Genomic DNA, 10,222 nt, shown 5'->3' on the forward strand with positions numbered 1-10,222 from the left:
TTCTGCTCAAATTGCTTCACATTTGGCTGTTCAGTTCACTTCAGTCACTCAGTCGTGTCCAACTCTTCACGCCCCCATGAATCGTAGCACACCAGGCCTCCCTGTCCATCACCAACTCCCGGAGTTTACTCAAATTCAAGTCCATTGAGTCGGTGATGCCATCCAGCCATCTCAGGCTCTGTTGTCCCCTTCTCCTCCTGCTCCCAATCCTTCCCAGCATCACGGTCTTTTCTAATGAGTCAACTCTTCACATGAGATGGCCAAAGTATTGGAGTTTCAGCTTCAGCATCAGTCCTTCCAATGAACACCCAGGACTTATCTCCTTTAGGATGGACTGGTTGGATTGCCTTGCAGTCCAAGGGACTCTCAAGAGCTCCTTTAATCTAACTCCTGTGTCTTTATGTCATGTCCTCATCATTTCTGAGTGCTTTCTTTTATTTGGCAAAAAAAGATGTTCTAGGTTTATCTTTTACTTTCCCTAACCCAAGACTGCATCATTTTAAAAGAAACTTTGAGTTATTTTACTGAAGAATGTAATCAACAAGCTAGTTCTATGTTATAGGTGTGCTACTGACGTGTTTTTTTCAGGGGCCTTCACAATATACAGAATTATAACACAGACCTTTTGCATATATAAATATTCTTCTCTCTATCCAATATATATTTTTATCTTTACTACACTGAAATCCATGAGATTATGATAGTAACACAAATTCTAGTGCAATACTCCAGGGTTCATTCTATACTTGGCTCTTTTCATATTTCTAACACTCTTTACTGAGGGTAAAAAATCTGGATTCCATTGTATTCAGTATAGTTTCTTATTTGCTTAACATCCCTGTGTGTAGCCAGAAGGCCACCTAAAGGTTTTGAGGAGTTCTAAAAATATTTTTGTGGGTCATCTATCTACATTAATAATACAATTTAAAATTTTAAAAAATTCATAAGTACATATAAAGCTTAGAGATATATTAATGAAGACTTATTAGTTTACTCTCATATTAGTGACTCAGATATTCACCACATTTCTAGACACTACCTCTTCCTGTTCAGATCCCAAACCCATCTATTACGGTTCTTTGTTAAATGTATGATTCCTGATTAATATGGCTAATTTATCTCCCAGGAAAAAGGTGCAAGATGTTATTGCTAACAAGAAGATTTTACTAACCTGTTGGTATTGAAAAAAAGTAGATTTATTATTTCTGCAACACACTATTAATTTCTAGTTACTGCTGATTGTATAATTTCTCATGATGCTGAATCATCCATGCATATTGTTTGCCAGTGACTTTCAAAGTTTGTCACCATATTTTATTGATATAAATCATAGATGCAAGTCTCACCCAAAGTGTGCAGGAAAAAAATATGAATGATAATTCACTTACTATGTCATGTGAAATTTACAACACAAAATTTTCTAGTAAAACTATGGTGGAAAAGTATATTCTTCAATCCTGTTTTCTATTGAACTCTATGGCCTGTAATCATTGAAATCTTAGAACAAAATCTCTCAATGTTACCATATTTCCTTGCTTTTCTGCTTTCCATGCCAGCATCAGAAAGAGTAGGTGAGTTGCCTTGCAGAGAGCAAGAAGAATGGCCCCATTTAGACATGAAATGCCTGTATCTTATCTACTATATCTTAAGACCGATAGAGGAAACTATTATCTCATATAATTTGCCAGTTCAGTTCAGTTCAGTTCAGTTGCTCTGTCATGTCTGATTCTTTGAGACCCCATGGACTTCAGTATACCAGGCTTCCATGATCATCACCAACTCACGGAACTTACTCAAACTCATGTCCATAGAGTCAGGGATGCCATCCAACCATCTCATCCTCTGTCATCCCCTTCTCCTCCCACCATCAATCTTTCCCAGCACCAGTGTCTTTTCCAATGAGTCAGTTCTTCACATCAGGTGACCAAAGTATTGGAGTTTCAGCTTCAGCATCAGTCCTTCCAATGAATAGTCAGGACTGATTTCCTTTAAGATTGACTGGTTTGATCTCTTTGCAGTCCAAGGGACTCTCAAGAGTCTTCTCCAACACCACAGCTCAAAAGCATCAAATCTTCAGTGGTCAGCTTTCTTTATGGTCCAACTCTCACATCTGTACATGACTACTGGAAAAACAATAGATTTGACTAGACAGAGCTTTGCTGGCAAACTAATGTCTCTGCTTTTTAATATGCTGTATAGGTTCGTCATAGCTTTTCTTACAAGGAGCAAGGGTCTTTTGATTTCGTGATTGCAATCACCATCTACAGTGATCTCAGAGCCAAAGAAAATAAAGTCTGACACTGTTTCCACTGTTTCCCCATCTGTTTGCCGTGATGTGATGGGACAGGATGCCTTGATCTTTTGCATGTTGCATTTTAAGCCAGGTTTTTCCCTCTCCTCATTTACTTTCATCAAGAGACACTTTAGTTCTTATATTTCTGCCGTAAGAGTGGTGTCATCTGTGTATCTGAGGTTATTGATATTTTTCCTGGAAATCTTGGTGCCAGATTGGGCTTTAGCCAGCCTGGCCTTTCACATGATGTACTCTACATCACCACCAAAAACATTCCAGAATTTTCCATGAAACTTCCAGATGTTCAAGATGGATTTTAAAAAGGTAGAGGAACCAGAGACCAAATTGACAACAACAACTGGGTCATTGAAAAAACAAGAGACTTCCAGAAAAACATCCAGTTCTGCTTTATTGACTACACCAAAGCCTTTGACTGTATGGATCACAAAAAACCGTGGAAAATTCTTCAAGAGATGGAATACCAAACCACCTGACCTTCCTTTTGAGAAACCTGTATACAGGTCAAGAAGCAAAAGTTAGAACTGTACATGGAACAACAGACTGATTCCAAATTGGGAAAGGAGTAAATCAAGGCTGTATATTGTCACCCTGCTTATTTAACTTATATGCAGATTACATCATATGAACTGCTGGACTGGATGAAGCACAAGCTGGAATCAAGATTGCTGGGAGAAATATCAATAATTTCAGATAGGCAGATGATACCACCCTTATGGCAGAAAAACAAGAAGAATGGAAAGAGACTTTTAATGAAAGTGAAAGAGGAGAATAGAAAAGCTGGTTTAGAATTCAACATTCAGAAAACTAAGATCTTGGTATCTGGTCTGATCACTTTATGGCAAATAGATGGGAAAAAAATGGAAATAGTGAGAGACTTTATTTTCTTGGGCTCCAATATCACTATAGATGGTGACTGCAACCATGAAATTAAAAGACACTTGCTCCTTGGAAGAAAAGCTATGACAGACCTAGACAGTATATTAAAAAGCAGAGATATTAGTTTGCTGACAAATATCAATCTATCAAAGCCATGTTTTTTTTTCCAGGAGTCATGTATAGATGAGAGAGTTGGACCATAAAGAAAGCTGAGCACTGAAGACTTGATGCTTATGAACTGTGGTGTTGGAGAAGACTCTTGAGAATCCCTTGAACTGCAAAGAGATCAAACCAGTCAAACCTAAGGGAAATCAGTCCTGAATATTCTTTGGATGGACTGATGCTAAAGCTGAAGCTCCAATACTTTGGCCACCTGATATGAATAACTTACTCATTGGAAAAGACCCTGATTCTGGGAAAGATTGAAAGCAGGAGGAGGTAGGGAGGGCAAAGGATGAGATGGTTGGATGATATAACCGACTAAATGGACTTGAGTTTAATCAGGCTCTGGGAGTTGATGATGGCCAGGGAAGCCTGCCATATTGCAGTCCATGGGGTCACAAAGAGTCAAACATGAGTGAGCAACTGAACTAACTAATTAAACTCTGCATAAGTTAAATAAACAGGATGATAATATACAGCCTTGATGTACTCCTTTCCCAATTTGGAACCAGTTCATTGTTCCATCTCTGTCTCTAATTGATGTTTTTTTACCTACATGCAGATTTCTTTGGAGGCATGTAAGTTGGTCTGGTATTCCCTTCTTTTTAAGAATTTTCCACAGTTTGTTGTGATCCACAGTCAAGGGCTTAGGTGCAGTCAATAAAGCCAAAGTAGATGTTTTAGTGAAACTCTCTTGCTTTTTCTATGATCCAGGGGATGTTGGCAATTTGATCTCTGGTTCCTCTGCCTTTTCTAAATCCAGCTGGAACTTCTGGAAGTTCTTCTTGGAGAATTTTGAGCGTTGATTTGCTAGCATGTGAAATGAGTGCAGTTCTGTGGTAGTTAGAACATTCTTTGGCATTGCCTTTCTTTGAAATTGGAATGAAAACTGGCCTTTTCCAGTCCTGTGGCCACTCCTGAGTTATCCAAATTTGCTGGCATATTGAGTGCAGCACTTTAACAACATCTTCTTTTAGGATTTGAAAAAGCTCAGCTGCAATTCCTTCATCTGCCCGGGTTTTGTTCATAGTGATGCTTCCTAAGGCCCACTTGACTTCTCATTCCAGGATAGCTGGCTCTAGGTGAGTGATACACCATCGTGGTTATCTGGGTCATTAAGATTTTTTTTTTATATAGTTCTTCCGTGTATTCTTGCCACCTCTTCTTAATAACTTCTGTTAGATCCATACCGTTTCTGTCCTGTATTGTCCCCATTTACCCGTGATAGAGCACAAAACTTGTTGATGGTTATGAACGCTTTTGGAGGATAGGCTGAGATTCTCTTGGAGGAATTCCTGATATGAAATGGCATTTCGTGAAGAGATACCAGTGGTGGCAGACTTTCCACAGCCCTCAAATGTTGATTAGAGGAGCATGGTGATCAAATGGTAGAAAAGGAAGAGGCAGTGTACTGGTCAAATATTTGATTCAAGTCAGTTAAGTCTGTTGCCAGAGTTGTGAAATATCCTCAGCAATAAGTGTAGAACTCAGCATGTCAGTATATTTTTCATGCATAAATCTCTCAATCCATTTTAAAAAGTAGGTCTTTCGGGAGCAATTTTTTCACTCGCTGCTCCCCTGAAACCATGGAGAAGCTAAAGGGCTCAAGGAAGATCCCATAGTCATGGATCCTTATAGTCTTGTTTTGTCACACTTGCGAATGGAGAGAAATAGATTAGAAAAGGCTACAGTGGAAGAAACAGGGGTAGTCAAATGTGGTTCCTAGTCTAGACTTAGAGTACTTTTCATGGACAATGCTGCAAATAATGACAGCCCAAAGACTCAGGCTCCTGAAATTCTTGCCTTAAGCAAGTATCCTACATACCTAGATCTAGGGTATTCTGTGCAGACAAAATTCCTAAACACTCCAAGTCACTCTATGCTCAGGAGTCCTCCTGCCTCAGGCTTAGCCACCTTCACTCTTTCTTTCAAACTGCTGTGACAGCTTTCCCGAGTTTCTCACCACGCCTGAGCTGTTATCTTGTCTCCATAACTTTTAGTCATTTGAAATTTTTAATATTTAAGCTCTATTCAAAATTTCTATTATAAACTCTGGTGTATGAAACTGAATATCATCTTACACAGATGTTTCAGTCACCACCAATTATTTCCTTGAGGAACATTCATAGAAATTGATTTGCTAAGTTGAAATATAAATTGTAAAGCTTAAGTAGAATTAAAGAGGGTTTGCATGATATCTATGAGATTTAACTCAAAAACACATCTGCTACATTTTACACTCACTATATGCATTTTTACTTTACACTGTTTCATATTCAAGAAATTAATATCTTTCTGTTTTAGTTAACTGCTTTTATTTTTTTTTATTATTTTTAGTGAATTTGTACTTTTGCTTTATTTTTTCAGAAATGTTAGTAGTATACTTGAATGATATTTCCAATTCAGTTGGAAACCTATGTAAAGAAAATGCCTTCTGACCTAGTAAGTCTTGTATCAGAATGATTTTGCACCTAGTTCTAAGGGACACATAAAATAATCTCAAAATTGTATTGACATTTTTTCTCTATGGAAATAATTTGAAGACAACAAAATATCCTAGAATTCTGCAGAGATTGTGGTTACATGTAAATATTCAAAGACAAAATAAATTTAGATGTATATATTACATGTAATAAATATGACCATATCACTTTGAAATATATCTTTAATTTGATATGTCATGTTTTATTATTCCAGTTAAGGATGTTATAATAACATTTACACATTTTATAAAATTTGATTGACATCACAATTTTATCAAAAATGATTTGTTCAACTGTAGGACATTGAGTAGTTTATTACTCTCCTTTAAAAATATCTCATGTTCTGTTACTAAAACCAGACAAAAATGTCACAGAAAAAAAAAAAAAAGAAGAAGACCAGTATCACAGATGAACAGAGACACAGAAATCCTTAACAAAATACTAGCAAAAATATTTCAACAATACACTAAAGGCTCATACACCATGATCAAGTGGGATTTACCCCAGGAATATAAGGATATATCAACATATGCAAATCAATGACATACACTACATTAACAAACTGAAGAATAAAAACTATATGATCAACTCAATAGATGCAGAAAATGCTTTTGACAAAATTCAACACCGACTTATTATAACACATAAAAAATAAAACTTCTCCAGAAAGTGGACATAGAGGGAACATAGCTCAATATAATGAAGGCCATATATGACAAACCCACAGCAAACTTCATTTTCAATGGTGAAAAACTGAAAGCATACTCTCTGAGATCAGGAACAAGAGAAGGATTTCCACTCTTACTGTTTTGATTCAACACAATTTTGGAGGTCCTAGCCATGGAAATCAGAGAAGGAAAAAAAAAAAAAAAAAATGAAAAGGAATCCAAATTGGGGAAGAAGAAGTAAAACTGTCCTTGTTTGCAGGTGACATGATACTTTACATGGAAATTCCTAAAGATTTTATCAGATAAATAAAGTACCTTTAGTTTTGCTGTTCAGTCACTAAGTCCTGTTCAACTCTTTATGACCTAATGGGATGCAGCACCACAGGCTCCCCCGTCTTTCAACATTTCCCTGAATTTGCTAAAATTCATGTCCATTGAGTCAGTGATGGTACCTAGCCATCTCATTCTCTGCTGCCACCATCTCCTGCTGTCCTCAATCTTTCCCAGAATCAGGATCTTTTCCAATGTGTTGGCTCTTCGCATCAGGTGGCCAAAGTATTGGAGCTTCTACTTCAGCATCAATCTTTCCAATGAATATTCAGGATTGATTTCCTTACCGTCCAAGGGACTGTCAAGAGTCTTCGCCAGCACTACAATGCAAAAACATCAGTTATTCAGTGTTTAGCCTTCTTTATGTTCCAACTCTCATATCTGTACATGACTACAGGAAAAACCATAGTTTGACTATGTGGAACTTTGTCCGCAAAGTGATGTCTCTGCTTTTTAGTATGTTGTCTAGGTTTGTCATAGTGTCTCTAAATTTCATGACTGCAGTCATCATCCTCAGCGATTATGGAGCCCAGGAGAATGAAATCTGTCACCGCTTCCACTTTTTTCTCCATCTAATTGCCATGCAGTGACGGAATGTCATGACCTTAGTTTTTTGAATGTTGAGTTTTAAGTCAGTATTCTTGTTCTTCTCTTTCACTTTCACCAAGAGACCCTTTAGTTCTTCCACTCTGCCATCATAGTGGTGTCATCTGCATATCTGAGGTTGTTGGAATTTCTTCTGGCAATACTGATTCCAGCTTGTGCTTCAGGAAGCCTGGCATTTTGCATGATGTACTCTGCAAACTGACTTTTCAGCTGGCGCTACTGGTAAAGCACCCGTCTGCCAATGTAGGAGACATAAAAGACATATGTTTAATCCCTGGGTTGGGAAGATCTTCTGGAGGAGGGCAGGGGCACATGAAAATCCACTCAAGCATTCTTTCTTGGAGAATCCCATGGACAGAAAATCTTGGTAGTCTACATTCCATAAGGTTTCAAAGAGTCATGACTGAAGCTACTTAACAAACTCACAACTTAACACACACACAATGAGAGTAAATAAGCAGGACAATAATATACAGCCTTATCATACTCCTTTCCCAATTTTGAATGAGTGTTGCTCTATGTCTGATTCTAACTGCTGCTTCTTGACCTGCATACAGATTTCTCAGGAGACAGGTAAAGTTGTCTGATATTTCTGTTTCTTTAAAAATGCCCCATAGTTTGTTGTGACAAATATATTTTCTTTTCTTCATTGTTTTCTCTTGCTCTTTCATCAGCTATTAGTGAAGCCTTCTCAAAGAACCACTTTGTCTTATATTTCTTTTTCTTTGGTATAGTTTTGGTCACTGTCTCCTTTACAATATTTCAATCTTCCATCCATATTTCTTCAGGTGCTCTATATACCAGATCTAATCCCTTGAATCTGTTTGTCACCTCCACTGTATGATCATAAGAGATTTTGATTTAAATTATAAGTGAATGACCTAATGGTTGTACATACTTTCTCAACTCAAGCCTGGATTTTGCAAAAAGGAGCTTGTGATCTGACTCACAGTTAGCTCCCAGTCTTGCTTTTGCTGACTGTACAGTTTCTTCATCCTCAGCTGCAAAGAAAAAAATCGACCTGCATATTGACCATCTGGTGTTTATGTGTAGAGTCGTCTCTTGTGTTGTTAGAGAAGGGTATTTGCTATGACCTGTGAGTTCTCTTGACAAAACTCTCAGACTTTTCCCTGCTTCATTTGGAATTCTAAGGCCCAACTTGCCTGTTACTCTAGATATCTCTTTGCTTCCTACTTTTGAATTCCAGTACTCTTTGATGAGAAGGACATCTTTTTTTTTTTTCTTTTTTGGTGTTAGTTCTAGAAGATGTTGCAATTCTTTATAGAACCTGTCCACTTCAACTTCTTTTGCATTAGTGGTTGGGGCATAGACTTGAATTACTGTGATATGGAATGGTTTGCCTTTTAAATGAACTGAGATCATTTAGAAAGAAAGAAAGAAAGACAAGAAAAAAAAAAAAAAACAATTAAAAAAAAAAAGAGGGGTTGGAAGATCTAAATGAACATTTCTCCAAAGAAAAAATATAGATGACCAAGAGGCACATGATAAGATGCCAAACATCACTAATTATTAGAGAAATGCAAATCAAAACTACAATGAGACATCACTTCATACCAGTTAGAAAGGTCATCATCAATCTACAAACAGTAAATGTTGGGTAAGGTGTGAAGAAAAGAGACTCCTATACTGTTGGTCAGAATGTAAATAGGTAGAGCCACAGCTTAGAACAGTATGGAACCTCTTAAAAAATTAAAATTAAACTTAACATATGATCAAGCAATCTTACTCCTGGGTATATATCCAGAATAAATCATAATTTTAAAAAATTACAAATAACAAAGCATTCATTGCAGCACTATTTCCAACAGCAAGGGTATGTAATTAAACTAAATGCCCATAGGTGGAGGAATGGATAAAGATGTGGTATGTGTATACAATGAAAATCTTACTCAAACTAAAAAAGAACAAAATACTGCCATTTGCAGAGACATGAGTGGACTTAGATACTGTCATAATGAATGAAGTAAGTCAGAGAAATATGTACAATATTGCTTATTTGTGGAATATAAAAAATGGTTTATATATATAATATAAAAAACATGTAAACAAATATACATTTTTACAAAGCAGAAATAGACTCAGTGATTTAGAAAACAAAATTATGATTACCAAGGGGTAAAGAAGGTGAGGAGGATATATTGGGAGTTTAGGACTGAGATATATACTATTATATATAAAATAGACAACTAATAAGAACCAACTATATATCACAGGGGAGACTGCTCAATACTCTTTAATGACCTATATGAGGAAAGAATCTAAAACAGAACATATATATGTATACATATGGTTGACTCATTTTGCTGTATAGCAGAAACTAACACAACATTGTAAATCAACTGTATTCCAATAAATATAAATATCTAGTTGAAATCATACTTCTTCCAATATTCATTGTATTTTATTTTTCTAAGGTTGGAATCTATTTTGCTTCTTGACTGAATTCACCTTTCTCTAGCTTTAATTTAGAAATTATGTACATGACTTTATTAATATATTGTATGTTATTCACTTTATTTTCAACAGCTAATTTCATTTTTCTACTTTTTTAAACATAAATTTAAAAAGGAAACTTTTACCAGATTGTACTTTTATTACTGTAAAATTCTACATTAAATGGAAGATAGCTTGTCTCTAAATACACAGAAAAAAAAAAAAATTAAAAGACTAGTGACTCATGCTTTAGTACATACACACAGGCAGAGGTTATAGTACTAAGACAAGCAGTGTAGGGGGGTGGAAATTAGGTCACTGAATAAAAC

Source organism: Dama dama, chromosome 1 (assembly GCF_033118175.1).
Source record: "Dama dama isolate Ldn47 chromosome 1, ASM3311817v1, whole genome shotgun sequence".
NCBI lineage: Eukaryota > Metazoa > Chordata > Mammalia > Artiodactyla > Cervidae > Dama > Dama dama.